The sequence below is a fragment of the Musca vetustissima genome, unplaced genomic scaffold (assembly GCF_032173495.1).
Source record: "Musca vetustissima isolate MV318-11 ecotype Yass unplaced genomic scaffold, APGP_CSIRO_Mvet_v1 utg68291, whole genome shotgun sequence".
Lineage (NCBI taxonomy): Eukaryota > Metazoa > Arthropoda > Insecta > Diptera > Muscidae > Musca > Musca vetustissima.
The window spans coordinates 25,158-43,652 of NW_026886027.1; positions in this window are offsets into that span (position 1 = coordinate 25,158).

The following is an 18,495-nucleotide window of genomic DNA, read 5'->3' on the forward strand; positions in this document are numbered from 1 at the left end:
AAATTGATACATATTGTATGGCTGTATGTACTTTGATGTGGGAGTTGTACGTAATTAGGTAAAGGTGAATATATGTCTAGTATTACTATTACTCCATTAGAGGATATAAATGTCACGCTGATCGCTTTGAAATTGTACATGAAGTTCCGATTATGGTCAAGGACGACGCCTACAGTTTTCGGTGAAGTTGAGATTTCATTCAGCGGGTGTAATGAACAGAAAACCTTAAATTTTCTAGTCGCTCTAGAGGCAATTATTATAGCAGAACATTACATATTTTACAAGGTGAAAGGGATCTGACAAAATACTTAGAACGGCTGTTTAGATGATGATCGGACAATATTCCGAGGGCCAGATCAACCAAAACCTAAAGTGACCAATTTTTTTATTTTATGACGTAAAATTCACATCATGAAAAAACATTTTGGAAAATATGCCAGGGTTAGAAAGTGAAGTTGTTGTTGATCTATAATCGGTAAAAAAGGTGCAAATATCACCAGGCTCAGAATATAGAACCGCAGAAAGTTTGCTTTTCGTGGTAGTTGTGTAGGGTATGATATGGTCGGCCCCGTCCGACTATACTGCTCCATTCACAGATTTTTATTTTTTTATTTTATTTATTTATTATTTTTTTTTGTTAAATTTCATTTCAAAAGAAGTAATTTTCACATCGTTGACTTTATTGAATATTCCACGAAACACACTCCCTATTCAAAATGTCAATATGGCATTGAACACAATACCTTATCTTTAATACATATCTTTTAATAATTAATTTTCCCTCCCAAAACACTGTAATCACAAAGAAACAAAATTTACTTCCTGACACCACTGCAGCAGCATTACCTTGATCCCAACCTTGGCAAGTGTCTGTCAGTTCCTTGTCAAACCCTGTATATATGAATGCGTCCTTGATGATAATGATAATGGTGTGAATTTTGTTTCGTTTTTTTTTAACATTGTCTTCTTCCACTTATTTTTCTTCTCATTTAAATTATAACAACATCATGCACATCGTCTACTTCTACTTCTGGCTTTCCATCAACGCCATAAAGACGCCGACGATGACAAAGATGATGTGGCTAATGTCTGGCGTTTGAAAAGTTAATTTTGTTGAAATTTAATAGAGGTCCGTCATTTTTCATTCATCTTTTTTTTTTGGTAATGCGACATCGACAGTTTGCTTTATGACAACAGCCAACTGTTGACCAAAGTTGGCCGAAGAAACAAAAGTCTGTCTAATTTGAGGCTAGGTATTATCCAACACAGGGAAGTTTTCTTCTGAGTTTTTCGTTTTTTAATTTTTCCTTTTTTGTTAAAGAAGCTAGTTTATTGTTGTCCGGGCTGTGGGTTAAGTGTGTATTTTTCACAGGCTGTTTGGCCATTAATGTTAAATACATTTAATGTGATTAACAGCAATGAAAATTATTTTTATGAGGAGTTTTTTTTTTATTTTTTTGGATGATGGTTATTTTCTTTTTACCGAGGATGATAATAAAATAAGTAGGTTGAGTGTAGAAATATGGCAAGTTTAGGCAAGTGTCTGTTAAAAAAACGAATGTATGACTACGGTGTATTATAAAGTGGCTTTGTGGGATTTATGTTTGTACATGGTGTCAAAAATGGCCATAGGGAAATTTTAGATTTGATTGCAGATTAGGCTTTTGTGTGAAAAATTTTGTCGTGAACAAGTAAAGTGACGTCAAATACGTTAAACTACGGATTATATTGTAAAACAATTTAGTATAAACATCATTAAGTTCGGACGGACCAAAGCCTCTACCATGAGGTGGACATTCGAAATACCTAAAACTTATTGGGATTTTTATATGGGGGTTATGTAACGGCAAATTGCTGCCAGGAAAATACTTCAATATGCCGAAAATTACGTGTGGCCTTTAGAACATGAACTTATATTGAAAATACTCTGCGACAAGCCAAATGCTATAAAGGGGCTGGACTTGTATATAGGAATTATAGCCCAAAAACCGATACCGGTGTTTGGTGTACAAATATAGACCACCCAAAATATCAAATTATATCCAATTCGGTTGGCAAAGTGCCAAAAATAAACAAAGTATCGAATATTAAGGTGGTTAACTTATATGAAATTATATGAAAGCTACCCCGAAAATTTGGTAAAGGAATAATATATTTTGTAGAGGAATGTTTATACCCTACACAACTATGTTGTAAGGGCCCCAGTAGCTTGTAACGCCTCGAAATATTGGTTTTAACCCACCTTTTAGTATACCGATTATATCTCGACTAGCTGAGTCGATCTAGCCATGTGTGTTCATCCGTCTGTCCATTATAATTTGTTATGGACCAGTCGCCACGAAAATTTGCATATTTTGTAATGATCGGTAAATACTAATGGGATGAAATGGACCAAAAACTAATCACTATAGAGACCTGTCTAGTTACTATAGAGACCTGTCTAGTTACTATAGAGACCTGTCTAGTCACTATAGAGGCCACAATTATGACCTGAACATCAAAAAATTTGATACGAAAGATAGGAGAATAAGGATGTCACTTGTGAAGAGCTGTTGAAAATACGGTTTTTACTTTCTACATAACATCCTGTTATATGAAGGCTGTACGATGGTCCGATATATATTTTTTCACTGATTTTAATGTCATATTCTCCGAAAAGCAATGCGCTTAGTTGGATATAACCTCCAGAACAAAGCGTAGGCGAACTGTGTTAATAGGTTAACATATCCGGAAACTATCAAAAAATCCATTTATTTCCTGAAAAGAATTGGCTTTCGCAAAAGTTCATATCAATTGGAAACCGACTCAGTGAAACTATCAAAAAATCCATTTATTTCCTGAAAAGAATTGGCTTTCGCAAAAGTTCATATCAATTGGAAACCGACTCAGTGAAAAAATGTTACTGCTTATCTTGCTTATGACAGAACGTTCGTTCGATAGGCCGAGCTTAGAAAAGATTTCCAGGCGCGTCGGTCTTTTGCGCAGTTTTTACAATTTGAAAGACCATTTTTGGCAATGTTGTCTTCGACTTGATCTTTCCACCGTATTCGTGGCCTTCCCCTTCTGCGTGAACCATCAGCTGCTTCGCTTGTATATGCCTTCTGGGCTGGGGCATCTTCATCCATTCTCACAACATGACCTAGCCAACGCATTCGCTGCCGCTCAATACGTCTAACAATGTCGATGTCCGAGAATAGTTGGCACAACTCACGGTTCATTCGACGGTGATATTAACCGTCAACGTGGATCGGACTACCTCGGAGCTGTAGTTCTCAATTTCCACAATTTCCAGTGGACGTCAATGCGGCTTTATAGTCGAAAGAATGTTATGTCCCGGATAAATAAAAGTTTAAAGTTCAGATTCAGACACGAAAAAATGTGCTGTGAGAAGGCCTAAAAATTAACGATTCATGCCTCAGTATTGCAAGGGTACTCAGAAGCATGGAGGTGTGTCAATAATTTATTTTTATTGAGTTCGATCTATTTACCAGATTTATAAAGTATTGCATCGGATTGTTTATACAAATGTGTTCATAACTCTATGATCTCCTTTGTGGAAGAAAATTTACCTTTTTTTTGTTGGGTGGTTTAGCTTAACAATAACATCAAACATAAGCCAAAAACATGTCAAAGATTGGTTGCGGGAGTCAAAAATTAGCAGCACAACCTTCAGATCATTTTTCAAAAATCTTGGGAATAGCATAGATAGCAAAATCAAAAGAGATTTACATACAAACATAACCTCTTCCCACATGTTCAGGTTGCAAGAAATAGTATTTCCAGGGATCAAATTGAGCGTCTTATTTGTTCAATTCGTCGTAAGTGTGCTGCTATAATAATCAAAAATAATAAATAATAAGAAAAAGTCAACAAGTTGCGTTAGTTTTGACCATGCAAAACTTGGGTCAATATTTTTTATTTCAAAATAAATGATGCGTTTATATTTCTAGTTTTCTTTTTCTAAGTGAATAATTATCTGTTTATTTCTAAATTTATCGTCAATCAATAGTACTAGCGCCTTATTTCCTTGCTGGTTGTGACAGAAGTGAAATCGGTCTGTATAATTCACTCCTGACTAGCACCACTCTCAGACTTTAGAAGCAGAACCAACCTGCCTACTTTCTAGATTTGATCGACAAGTTGGCACCCAAAAATCTTCATTCATAATGTGTCACTTTATTTTTGCCTTGCCAGGGTGCTCTATATCCTGTCGGTTAAAATTACATGTTTATCTGTAGTTGGTCCATGTTGTATCGTAAATGTAATAGCCGTTCTGTCATTCATCCTTTCAGGCTTCGAAAATACTCACAATTTACTTGATCCTGTAACAATTTTAGAAAATTTGGAGTCTATTTACAAATGTCCCTATGTTTGTCTGCCCGGCTAGTGCGCACGATAACTCTCGAAGGGCGGGGCCGACTATATGATACCTTTCGCCACTATGTGTACATACAAGAGATGTTAGTATCTATAATATCCTGTAGATAGAACTGACATATAATATTTGCAGGATCATTGAGATGGAATGGGGCGAAAGTGAATGTGCCATCTAGATAGTTATTTGAACCAATTGAAAAACCCCATACGCATACACTTCTGAAATCAATGAAAAATTGCATGTCAAACGGGACTCTTTGGAGTTGGATTCTTTGTTGTACCATTTGTATAAATTGATTGAAATTATGTATGGGAGCTATATATAAACACATGGACCTAATTGATCAGCGGTTGCATACACAATTTTTTTATTTTTTTGTTATCACTCTATATTCAAATTAATACCTTCTGCCAAATTTCGTGTAAATCGACCAATCATAAGCCCTTCGGTGCACCATTTACATAAAATCGAACGAAAATATATATAAGACCTATATCAAAATCTGAACCGATTTCAACAAACCTTACCACACATAATTTTTTCCTCAATTGCATACGCTATGGTAAAATTTTGCTCAATCGCACAAATATTAGGAGTTTGATGAAAAAAATCAGACGAAACTATATATGGGAGCTATATATAAAACTGAAACCGATTTTAACAAAACTTCGCAGACATCAGTCTGGACTTAATTCAGCACTCTGTGCAAAATTTTATCCCAATCGCACAAATATTGGGAGTTTGGTGCATCATTTACATAAAATCGGACTAAACTATATATGGGACCCATTTCTAAATCTGAACCGATTTTAACAAAACTTCGCAGACACCAATCTGAACCTAATTCTGTACTTTGTTCAAAATTTTGTTTCAATTGGACAAATATTGGGAGTTTGGTACATCATTCACAAAAAATCGGACGAAACTATATCTAAATCTCAACAGATTTTCTCCGATTTAAATAGAATTCGCCCTTGGGACAAATAAGAGAACTGTGCCTAAATTCATCCAAATCATAAATGTGACCTGTATATTGTTCACAAAAATACATGGACGGACATGCGTAAATCGACTCAGAAAGTGATTCTATGCATATTCTAAAAAGGAATCATGGGTATATCTCGATTCCTTTTTCCCTGTCAAAACATATGCACATAATTATTAATCCAATATCAAGCGAATGGAATATCCTATTTGAATATCCGAATTGATCAAAATTAAATGGGAAACATCTTCCATCAGTGTGTAACTCCGAAGACTTCCTCCGCAAACTATAAAAGGTGAGGGTATATATCTGTCGGCAAAACCGATTGATAATTTTTTAACAAAATCTTGTCCAATTTGTGGGTAAAAATTTAAGGAAATTAAATGCACAATGGCACGAAATACAAGGTGAATATGTTTTCAAAAAATATTCAGCAGTGGATTTACTGAAGGCGTCTCATCTCAAAAATAATAGCCGCAAGTAAGGATATATATTTTTTTCCTCATGGATTTTAAAGAAACCACCATTAAATGAATTCTGCAAGGACTTCCATCCCCATAAAGAACCACTCAAAATCGGGTTGCAATATCATTGCTCCATTTCTTGGTATATCCGAAAAACAATCAGGTAGCTGTTATTTTGTATATTGAGTTCTCTTGGGCAGCTAATCATTCAACACTGCACTTTTTTATGGTAGTCCCCATTCGGCATTTTTGATGTATTGGCACGTTTTCAGCCAAGAAAGCTATAATTTATTATTTAATATTCTCATTGGGTATCAAACCAGCCTATATAGGCTGGTTTGTCATATTTTTAGGATAGCCCCCATATAAGGCCCACTCTAATTTTGTTATTTTGGGGAGTTTGATCACTGAATTGACTGCATTGTATTTACATTACGTAGAAAATCTTCATGCCAACATTTATTGTGTTTTTCCCCATACAACGTTGCTTTCCTCTATTCGGGATTTTGGTGTAAAATCTTCCTCGCAAAAATGTGCTATGACATAACCCGTCGTATCTCTAAAGTCATGGTGGAGGTTTTAAAATCTTCGACCCGCCGAAATTAACGCCGTTTTTAGTTGTTTTACATTTGGGATTAACATTGGGTAGAACATATCCCTATCCAAAAAATAGGCATTTTGAATGTTCTAGGCATGGTGAAGGGTAAAATAAGGAATAAATTCTTTCAGGCCGAACATAACGACTTTTTTCTTTTTTATTGTTACTGCTTCCTTAGTGTTACATTCCCATGTCCTTAATATACATTCCTCTAAGCGAACTTCTTTATCTTCTGATTTAAGCGGTAGTCTCATTAATACACTTTAAATATTATTACCAGATATCTTTATTATCCTCACACATTTCCCGAGTATGTTACATGAAGATATTTCAATTTATGATAGGGTTTGACATTTTGGTGTAAGGTTTAAAACAAAATCTGACATCGCACACACTTTTTATATTCAAACACAAGTCAAAAAACCACCCATCCCTGTATAGGTGTGTGTGTTTTTCGACAATAAGTTTATTTTATAACCCCCCGAGTAAATCGCATATATTTCGTGTATTATTGTCGTTGTTGTTGCTGTGGAAAACGTTTATGAATATTTGTTTAGTGGTTGCACACAACACAAACATAACGCTGAACTTCATTCATGTGGTCGCTGCTATCTGTCTTTCTTCACATTCTCCATGGAGAATGTGCGTTTTTGTTCACCACGACAGCAGCAGGAGTACCTGCTGCCAGGTGAGATAAGATTAAAGAAGAGGACAAAGTTGTTTGTTGTTGTTTTGAATTTTTGTATATTTTTTTGTTTTTGCTTTTTATTTTTTATAAAAAAAAATTTAACTAAACTTCAACTTTGAATGGCTTTAGCAAAATTTTGCTTTTGTGTTTGTCGAGGGGGTTTTGGTTGTCTTGTTTCTGAAGCTGCTGGATTATTGTATGGCGATACTTCGTGAGCTGAGTGTGCTGCTACACAGCACGAGTCCTTTAAAGTATTTATGACTTTTGTGCAATGGCCAAACAATAACAGACAGAGAGACAAAAAAAAAGCAAAGTTAACAGCAGCAGCAAAAACAACAATGAAAATTACAACAAACAACATTGAGCAATAAGAAAACAGCAACAACAACAACGACAACATTATTTTCTGATTTGATTGGGTTTTATCATGTTAAAATACAATTTCTGCTTCCTTCTAGATTGGCCATTACCCGAGGGGCTGGCTATCTGCATCGGCCGTTGTCTGTCCGTGCCCTCATTGCAAATTGCGTTGTCGTCGTCGTTGTGTAATTAAAAAAGTTACCTTTTGTTTTCTCTGGCCATACTTATCTGGTTTGTTTTTATCGCAAATTTCATTTAGTTTTTTTCCTTCCCTATTGTAGTTGTTGTTATTTTAAATAGTACAAGTAGCAAGCAACCGAGTCCTTGAGTTTTTCCTTCAGATATGCAGAAATGTCGGAATCACAACAACATAAATGAAATCTGTTATTGAATGAAAATCGATATGGAGATTTTTGTATTAATTTGTAGAAAGAAAAACATAAAATGTGTGTAGATGACAAACTTTGAGCTAGCAATGGACGTAGATAGGTGATGGGAGGATATGTAGGGATATACCATAATTAATCTTATAATTTAAAATGGGGATCATTACACCCTATTAAACTATGTTGTAAAGGTATTATAAGGTTAATTTCGCCTGAAAATGTTTAACATTACGAAATATTAGCTGCAATATAACGTTCAATTTACTTTGACTAATTGAACCGGTCAAGGTATGCGTCTGCGTAATCCTCTACCTATTATAAAATGTATAATTAAACTGTAAGTCCCAAATATAGAAGGATTTCCAAGGCATTGCCCAAGGACGACGTCTATAACGATTAGTATACAAAATCTTTATTTTGACCGTTTTTTCTGGTTGAACTATTAACCGCAATTATGATGCGAACAACATAAACATGATGCGAAGATTCTAAACATCATAATGACATCATGACATCATCAATGACATAATTTTCGTTAATTTGAAGATTTCAGACCTGACTTCGGCTATCAGTAGGTATAAATCCTATTTAAAGCAGTCAGTCCTTTCATAAGTATTGTTATGATCCAAGGCGCATTTTCCAACCGCAGCATTAAGAGGTAATTGTAATTTTCCGGTATATTGGTATGTAAAAAATTGTGTTATGGAAACATTTCAATAAAAGCCCAGGATTCTATATAGTCCCATGCAAAATGTCGATATTTGATTTTCTCCTGGCAGCTAACTTCCATAGCCCTTCACAGAAGTCCCGATCGATTTTAGTATAGCGAATGCTTTACACATACTGGTGACCAAAATTAAAGCAACCGAAATTGCTGTAATTTTTTATACCCTACACAACTATGTTGTCTGGGTATTATAGCTTTGTGCAGCTCCAAAAGTTTGTAACGCCGTGAAATATTGGTCCCAGACCCACCTTTAAGTATACCGATCGTCATATCTCGACTAGCTGAGAACTAGCGATCTAGACATGTGTGTCCGTCCGTCCGTCCATTATAATTTATAAACACGATACAGGCCACAGTTATGGACCAATCTTCACGAAATTTTGCATGTAGAATGGGTTCTGGCCAATGAAGGCCCCTATAATTTTTAGAAAAGATCGGTTAATATGTTGAAATGGACCAAAAACTTTATTTTTGTCGGTTTTCTGGTCGCTCCTGAGGCCGCAATTATGGCCCAAACACCGCGAATTTTTGCATGGAGAAGGGGATCGGGCGAATGAATAAGCATGCCTGTTTTGATAAAGATCATTCAATATTTAGCGGGTCAAATGAACCCTGACTTTTGTGTGAAAAGTTACAAAATTTTTATTCTATGGCGTATATATTTGCCCCTGAAGGACCAAGGCCCTAGAAGTTTATAGTGTGTTCAAGAGTAGTGGTTGACCTTTAAATTGATACCAATTATATGGTCGAATGTACTCAGATGTGGGAGTTACACTTAAATATTTACAGGTGCTTACGTCAGACATTATTTAGTAACCCAATACCACACTAGAGGGCGGAAATATCGCGCTGATCGCTTTGAAAATATCCATGAGATTCCAGTTATGGTCAAGGACAACGCCTATAATTTTCGGTGATGATCACATAATAATTTTGGGATGATGTCGACCGAAAACTTAACTTTTGTTATTTTTTTTGTTTTTTTTTTTTTTTTTTTTTTTGACTCAATCTATAGGCCACAATTGAAAGCCCAACATCACAACATAACCCACGGTAAAGAGAATCTGGACAAGTCCTCGTCTACTGAATATTGCTATTATTTGTTGACCTTTAGTCGGGTGTCAAGAGGGTGCAAATAACGCAATGTTAGAATTTCGTGGAAGTTGTGTAGGGTATTATATGGTCGGCCCCGTCCGACTATACTGCCCCCTTCACTGGTTTAAAAATAAAGTTTTAGGCAAAGTTTTTTTCAGGAAATAAATAGGCAATCTATTCACTGAAATTTTTTTTAAAAGCAACATTTATTTAGAAATAAAAAAAATATTCGATGGCAAATTAAATCGACCCAATTCTTGCATGACCAAAACTAAAGCAACGTTTTGCCTTTTTGTTATAACTTAGCACATTTTGCTAGTAGTAGATAGCATAACCATTATTTTTGATTACGGCAGCCCACCTACGAGGAATTGAAACAAGAAAAAACTCAATTTGATCTTTAGGTATACTATTTCTCGCAACCTGAACCTTTGAGAAGAGGTTATGCCTGTTTGATTTTTCAATAAAATCCTTTTAAAAATTATCTATAAGAATAAAAATAGGTGTAGGAACCAAAACATAGTAATTATAACGATTAAAATGATCTGAAGTTGAAAAGTCGGACGGGGCCGACTCTATGATACCCTTCACCACTTGCAAACAAGACACGAATATTTACACTATCCTGTAGATAGAACAGACATATAATCTTCAGAGGACCATTGAAATGGAATCGGTCGAAAATAAATGTGTGTCCTACATAGATACTTGAACAAATAAAAAAACCCATACAAAACTCATGTATGTGGAGCTATATGTAAATCTGGACCTAATTGAACAATCGTCGCATATACCATTTGGTATGCTGCAGCACAGTGCGCTGTCCACAATTTAATCTCGTGTATATCGAACACACGTAGTCTTATCGGTGCACCATTTACATAAAATCAGACAAAAATATATATGTGAGCTATATCTAAATCTGAACCGATTTCAACAAATCTTCACGGACATTAAACAGGAACGAAGCCAGTATGCTGTGCAAAATTTTGCTTGAATCGATCAAATATTGGGAATTTTGTGAACCCTTTACAAAAAATGGGAGGAAACTATATATAGGAGCTATATCTAAATCTGAACCGATTCCAACAAAACTTCTCATTCATCAATCCAGACCTAATTCAGTACGCTATGCAAAATTTTGTCTTAATTGGACCAATATTGGCAGTATGGTGCTCCATTTACATGAAATTCGACGAAAGTATATATCTGAGCTATATCTAAATCTGAACCGATTTCAACAAAATTTCGTAGACGTCCACCTTAAGTAATCTCAATACGGATGTTAACCTGTAGTAACTTCAATACACTATGCAAAATTTTGTCTCGATCGGACAAAAATTGAAACTATATATGGGGGCTATATATAAATCTCAACCGATTCAAACAAAGCTTCGCATAGAACAATATGGACCTAATTCGGTTTTCTGTGCAAAATTTTGTCTCAATCGGACCAAAGTTGGGAGTTTGGTGCACCATTTACAAAAAATCGGTCGAAACGATATATATGGGAGCTATATCTAAATCTGAACAGAGTCAACATACGATTTCGATTTCGCATACATCAATCTGGACCTAATTCAGTACTCTGTGTAAAATTCTGTCTCAATCGGACCAATATTGGCAGTATGGTGTTCCATTTACATAAAATCGGACGAAAGTATATATTGGAGATATATCTACATCTGAAACGATGTCAATGGGGGTCACTCTTGGTCCAAATGTGACAGATAAGGTTGGGTTTTTGGAAATTCGTACTAGAACGGTACGAAAAGTGCTAAATGTGGTATAATTTGTATTTGGCGAACCGATAGAGCTCTGAAATTTGGTTTGGTGGTCGTTGATGGAGTGTAGGATAGATGTATCAAAGGGTTTTAGGTAAGTCGAACTGTAACTCTCCGAAAAGTACGAAAACGTACTAAATTTGGTACAATTCTGCAGCATGTGAACGAATAGCGCTAAAAAGTTGAAATTTGGAATGCAAATTAGGGTTGAGATGTAGAGTCTATTTAAGGTGATGGTTTTGAAAGCGTGTACTCATGTGTACGAAAAGTACTATATGGTACTATATTTGGTACAAATTTGATTTGGAGGTATAAATGGAGCTGGAATCCTGAAAATTGAAAGTAACATTACCGTCGGAGTGTAGAATTGGGATATGTACGTAGTTTTGGAAATTTTTTACTTATGTGTACGAAAAGTACTAAATCGTACTATAATTGGTACAATTTGGTTTTGGGTGAACCAATAGAGCGGGAACAATGCAATTTGGAGTTAGGATCGTTATAGGGATGTAGGATTAGGGTCAGGATTCAGTTTAACAAATTACTACTTATGGGTACTAAATGGTACTATATTTGGTACAATACGAATTTTAGATGAACCAATAGAGCTAGAATCATGAAATTTGAAGTCAGGATCACTGTGGAGGTGTAAGATCCGAAATTTGTACTAATGTGTACTAAATTTGGTACAATTTAAATTGTGGGTGAACCGATGGAGTTGGAATCCTTAAACTTGGATTTAGTATCACTGTGGGGGTGTTGGTTTGAGTTAAGTAGGAAGTTTTGAAAATTCGTACAACTGTGTACTAAATTTGGTACAATTTGATGATTTAGCATCACTGTGGAGGTGTAGAATTGGGGTATGTAGGAAGTTCTGAAAATTCGTACTACTGAGTACTAAATTTGGTACAATTTTAATTGTGAGGGAACCAATAGAGTTGGAATACTAAAATTTGAATTTGGTATCAGTGTGGGGGTGTAGGATTGGGGTATATAGGAAGTTTTGGGAATTCGTACTACTGAGTACTAAATTTGGTACAATTTTAATTGTGAGGGAACCAATAGAGTTGGAATCCTAAAATTTGAATTCAATATCAGTGTGGGGGTGTAGGATTGGGGTATATAGGAAGTTTTGACAATTCGTACTACTGAGTAGTAAATTTGGTACAATTTTAATTGTGAGGGAACCAATAGAGTTGGAATCCTAAAATTTGAATTTAGTATCAGTGTGGAGGTGTAGAATTGGGGTATGTAGGAAGTTTTGGGAATTCGTACTACTGAGTACTAAATTTGGTACAATTTTAATTGTGAGGGAACCAATAGAGTTGGAATCCTAAAATTTGAATTTAGTATCAGTGTGGAGGTGTAGAATTGGGGTATGTAGGAAGTTTTGGAAATGTACTAAATTTGGTACAATTTTAATTTTGAGGTAACCAATATAGTTGGAATCCTAAAATTTGAACTTAGTATCAGTGTGGGGGTGTAGGATTTGGGTATATAGGAAGTTTTGGAATTGGCACTGCTGTGTACAAAATTTGGTATAATTTGAATTGTGGGTGGACCGATAGAATTGGAATCCTGAAACTTGAATTTAGTATCAGTTTGGGGGTGTAGGTTTGGGTTAAGTACGAAGTCTTGGAAATACTACTACTAAATTCGGTACAATTTTAATTGTGGGTGAATTAATAGAGTTGGATCGGGGTATGCAGGAAGTTTATTTATATGGTTGAGGAGGGTACTTATGAAAAAATGTGTGCTAAATGGTCGATATTAATGTGTGGATTTTTTTTCTGACATATGCAGTTTTCTCTGAAAATAAAATAATATGTTAATACATTTTTAAATATTTCCTACATTTGCTAATGAAGTTGCGGGCATATGCTAGTGTTTTCATATTTGGACATAGCCCACATAAAAGCCCTGTTCCATTTCAAGCATTTTATAGGTTACATGCCAAATGAATGTTGTTGTATTTTGGTGTCTGGATTCTGTTCCTCAAATATTAATAAGCTTCATCGAAGAAAATGTTCTATATTTGGCCATGACTTTGTAGACAGTGTAATGAGTATTGCGTTCTAGAATGTTTCGTCTAGCTTTCTTTAAATCATGTGTCATCGATCGGTATTTTGAGTTTAATGGTTGCCTGATACAGCCTCAAAGAAGTCTCTCCGAGAAGTTATTTGCAGTTCAGTCAGGAGAACATTGTTTATCTCTTGACTGAACTGGATGACTGGATACCCCACAATGTATATCATCAGAATAAGAATAAAATTCTATGCCGGTTTTGCCATATTCGTCTGTTAAAATCACGATATTTAAGATGAGTCGTTTTCTCCTATTAGTTATTTACCCCCCACATGAAAGTCCGGATTCGATTTATGTGTTTTGAGTGTCCAACTTATGGTGGAAACTATAAAAAGTTCGGGCGATCACTTGCAAGATGTCTTGATTTTGGGAAATAATTATGTTTTCCTATTTATTCAGAAATGTTGGAATTTTCCCATACGTTGAGACATTTCTACCACGTCTATGTAATCAAGTTTTTTTCCTTTGGGGTATTTCACCCTCATGTTTTCGTTGTTGTTTTCTGTTTTTCTTGGTTTACCCAAATCAATTCATTAACATTTGCTCAATGTCCTTCTAATTGGTATGCCTTGTTCGCAGCAGTCCATTCATTCGTAAAAAGAAAATGTAAATTTTACATTAATTGGCATTGAAAATGTAATTAACCTAATAACCAAATTTGCCAACTAAAAAACTTAACGAAACGGAACGTTGATTTTACGTGATATTTATTAGTAAACTGAATTTAAATTTAAATTTTAGTTTAGGAAAATTATAGAAAATCAAAACTACCTACAACAAACAACCACACATTAGTGTATATATTATGATTGATATTTTGTACATTTGTACTAAGGATTAACTGTGTTATTAATTACATTTCAAACCTCGAAGGTGTAATTTAATACAAAATCCATTAACATAATTAAAACAGATAAACCGTCAGCCATAATATATCATTTGCAAAAAAAAACAAGATTTATTTCTATATTTTTGATATATAAAAGCAATACGCTTTTGTCATGTTTCTAAATGATTATTTACAATACAAAAAATATATGATAAAAAACCCTCCAGTATTTAATTTAATTTTGGCTTTCTGAACGCTTTTCATTTTCGAATTGTATGTTATTATCTTTTTTTTCAATAACAAAAAATATTGCTAATATCAAAAGCAAACAAATTTAAAAACAGAACTACATACAAACCTATGTATGTAAATATGTATTTACAAAACTACAGATAGATATAAATTATGTTTGATTTAGACCTATACTTTGTAACACAAGAAATATTTTTTTTTTATTCCCGGCCTTTGATAAGCCTTGAAAAAATATTCCTTGAAAAATCCACGCCTTTGATAAGCCTTGAAAAAATATTCTTTAAAAAATCCACGCCTTTGATAAGCCTTGAAAAAATATTCTTTAAAAAATCCACGCATTTGATAAGCCTTGAAAAAATATTCTTTAAAAAATCCACGCCTTGTTTTAGGCCTTGAAAAAATATTCTTTAAAAAATCCACGCCTTGTTTTAGGCCTTGAAAAAATATTCTTTAAAAAATCCACGCCGTTGATAGGCCTTGAAAAAATATTCTTTAAAAAATCCACGCCTTTGATAGGCCTTGAAAAAATATTCCTTAAAAATCCACGCCTTGTATAGGCCTTGAAAAAATATTCTTTGAAAAATCCACGCCTTTGATAAGCCTTGAAAAAATATTCTTCGAAAAATCCACGACTTCGATAAGCCTTGAAAAAATATTCGTTGAAAAATCCACGCCTTTGATAAGCCTTGAAAAAATATTCTTTGAAAAATCCACGCCTTTGATAAGCCTTGAAAAAATATTCTTTGAAAAATCCACGCCTTTGATAAGCCTTGAAAAAATATTCTTTTAAAATCCACGCCTTTGATAAGCCTTGAAAAAATATTCTTTTAAAATCCACGCCTTTGATAAGCCTTGAAAAAATATTCTTTTAAAATCCACGCCTTTGATAAGCCTTGAAAAAATATTCTTTGAAAAATCCACGCCTTTCATAAAAAAATTCACTATTGATAGGCCTTGAAAAAATATCCTTAAAAAAATCCACTCCTTTACTAGGCCGTGAAAATCTGTCCATAGTATATTTATTTGTCGGTTCTGCCAATTTCAAATTGTTGTTTTTTATTTATCAAAATCATTCATAAATTAAGCTATTCTTTTGGAAAAAACGTTCCTCCCTTAAACGAATGTATTATTCAAATCAAATCTAAACAAAGCATAGATAGGGACTGAGCGAAAAGGGCTATTTGTCGTCTCCCCCGTCGACAAAATAATATACAAATTTGCAATGAAATTGAATTGAATAAATAAACGTACGAATGAATTGAAATGACTGGTTGAATGATTGTTTCTTGGTCGGTCGGTCGGTCGTTTGGTCGAATGCAACACGTACAATTGTTTATTTTGGTGTATATGGAGCGAAAATGAAACCAAATAACAAATATATCTACATACAGAAAACGTTCAGCGTTCTATATTGAACTCAGTGATCAACAAACTTGTGCTAAGTGTTTGTATGAGGGCTATGTGTGTATGTGTATGTACACAAACAACACACACATCACCCAGTTGTTCAAAAAATATCAATTGTCTGCTGATATATAGTTATATAACTAGTTACTTGGAGATCTAGTTACTTTATACCCCAAAAAGGGACACAAAATTGACTGTATTCTAATTCAGTAGTTACTGGTAATTCAAAGGGTAATGAATCGAGTATGAATACAAAACAAAACAGAACAATTGTTTTGTCATTCCGTTTAGACATTTTAGAAATTTTCGGAATTTTAAAGCAAAATCGAATAGAAATGTGTTTTCCGCAAAAAATATAATTTCAATATTCAAATAAAATACAGATGATAAATCGGAGGTAAGTTTTTTGTAACACAATATAGACCAATGTAATCCTTATACAGGCTTCATTTCCAGATTTCAGAAGTCCCCACAGATTGACAGATTCTTCAAATTAAATATATTCCTAAAGGAGTATTGACATGCCTTCTGCGAATATTTAATAGCGATACACGAAGAGGTGTCGCTCCATAGAGGTGCTCAACGCATCAGTAAATGCTCAAGGGGTATACTGCCGATTTTGTATATGTAAGTTTTCTATAACAAAAAAAGCTTTAAGTAGGACTTCTAACTTAAACTGTTTCTAAATCGTCTATTTCAGATAAATCTATTTAGCCGGGGAAACATATTTGAAAAACACTTAGCCAACAAAAGAATCGTGAACTAGGGACTTTCAGATGAATCAAACAATATATATGTATACAATACTCTGTTATAACAAATATTTTTGTATAGAATAAATTGTAATTTTTCAAACTGTTATACATCTAATTTTTTTATAATCTAATTTTCTATACATAAGTAACTAGTCAAATATACAATCATTTTTTACTACCGAAATGACTGTATACTGGTAACGCAGGCAGGGGACAATTGACTTCCCCAATGACATACCCATGTTAAATTCACCAGTCTAGGGCATGAAGAGGTAACTAGTGGTAGTTACAGGTAATTAGTAAAATAACCAGTTCATAACCAGTTACTCGAACTACAGTCATCCACATAAAGTATTGACGATTCAATTAATTAAAGTTTTACGCATCAGTAGCACAAATACACATACAATCGCAAATACACACACACAAAGAGTGATGGGGGAGGCTAACAATCTAGGAGCAATTGTAAATGTATGCAAGCCAGCAAGCAACAAATGCCACTTTCATATTAAATCAGGCACGGGCAGAGCATAAAAAATTCTGTTCTTACGCACTTGTCTTTGTGTGTGTGTCAATGGTTTTTCAATTAGTTCAGTTGAATGTGTGTGAGAGAATAGCGATACTTACTCTCGCGAGAGTGCACACGTGCGGTGCTTCGCCCGACTGTGTATTAAATCCACGTTTATATAGAACTAACACACGTATACATACATGCAGAGAGATACTCACTCGCACATATAGATATTTATGTCACAAATTCACACAAGCACACTTACTACTACATTTTGAAAAATAACATAAACAAATAAAGTCGAGAACTCAGCCTTGTACAGCTGCAAAATTCAGTTTTGAGTAACTTGAGTAAACTTTGTTTGGAATACTTTTCACGAGATGTACAAGAGTGCGTGTGTATGTGTGTGTGTTCATACACATATATGCTATATGTGTGCCTTATCGCACATTAAAATGATAAAGGAGAGTAGAATATACACGCACACACACATGCCTGCGCTGCTTAAAATGAACTACTACTGGCTGAATGAGAAAACGCATTCTATAGCTGCAGGAGAGAGAGAAAGTCAGAGGATAAGCAAAGCGTATACTTAAGCTATACCTTCTTGTTGTTTTTTGTTGTTGTAGTTTAATTCATTTCTAGTTCTTTTTTGTTTTTACTTTTAAATTCTTTATCAAATCTCAGTTTTTAATGCTTAGTTTGTATTTCAGTGTATACCATTAGGGGAAGTGGGAGAAAAGGGGGGATGTATGCATGCGTACCGGGGATTTTTGAATAGTGCATTTTTTATTTTTGTGGAATTTTAATTGCACTTTATCAACAAATGTTTGTTAAGTTCGCTAACATTTGGAAATGAAGCAAAGCTCTGTGAAAAGGCAGAAAAAGAGACTGCAGAAAAAAACAACTTCTAGGCAACAAAACAACAGCAGAAAATCCATGGCAGGGGTTTAAGTCAAAATTGCAGAATTATCAAATGGGAAGACAGTGGTATCTAAAACCCAGTAAGGAAAGTAGTAAAGTCGGACGGGGTCGACTATATGATACCCTTTATCACTATGGGTATATTAAACAGGACTATTAACATGAATAGCCGTAGGGCTATGTCTGTACTTCTAGAAAACGCAACTACGTAATTCTATGCTAAATTTTGTACGTTGTGTAAAATTTTATGTCAATTTGACTAACATG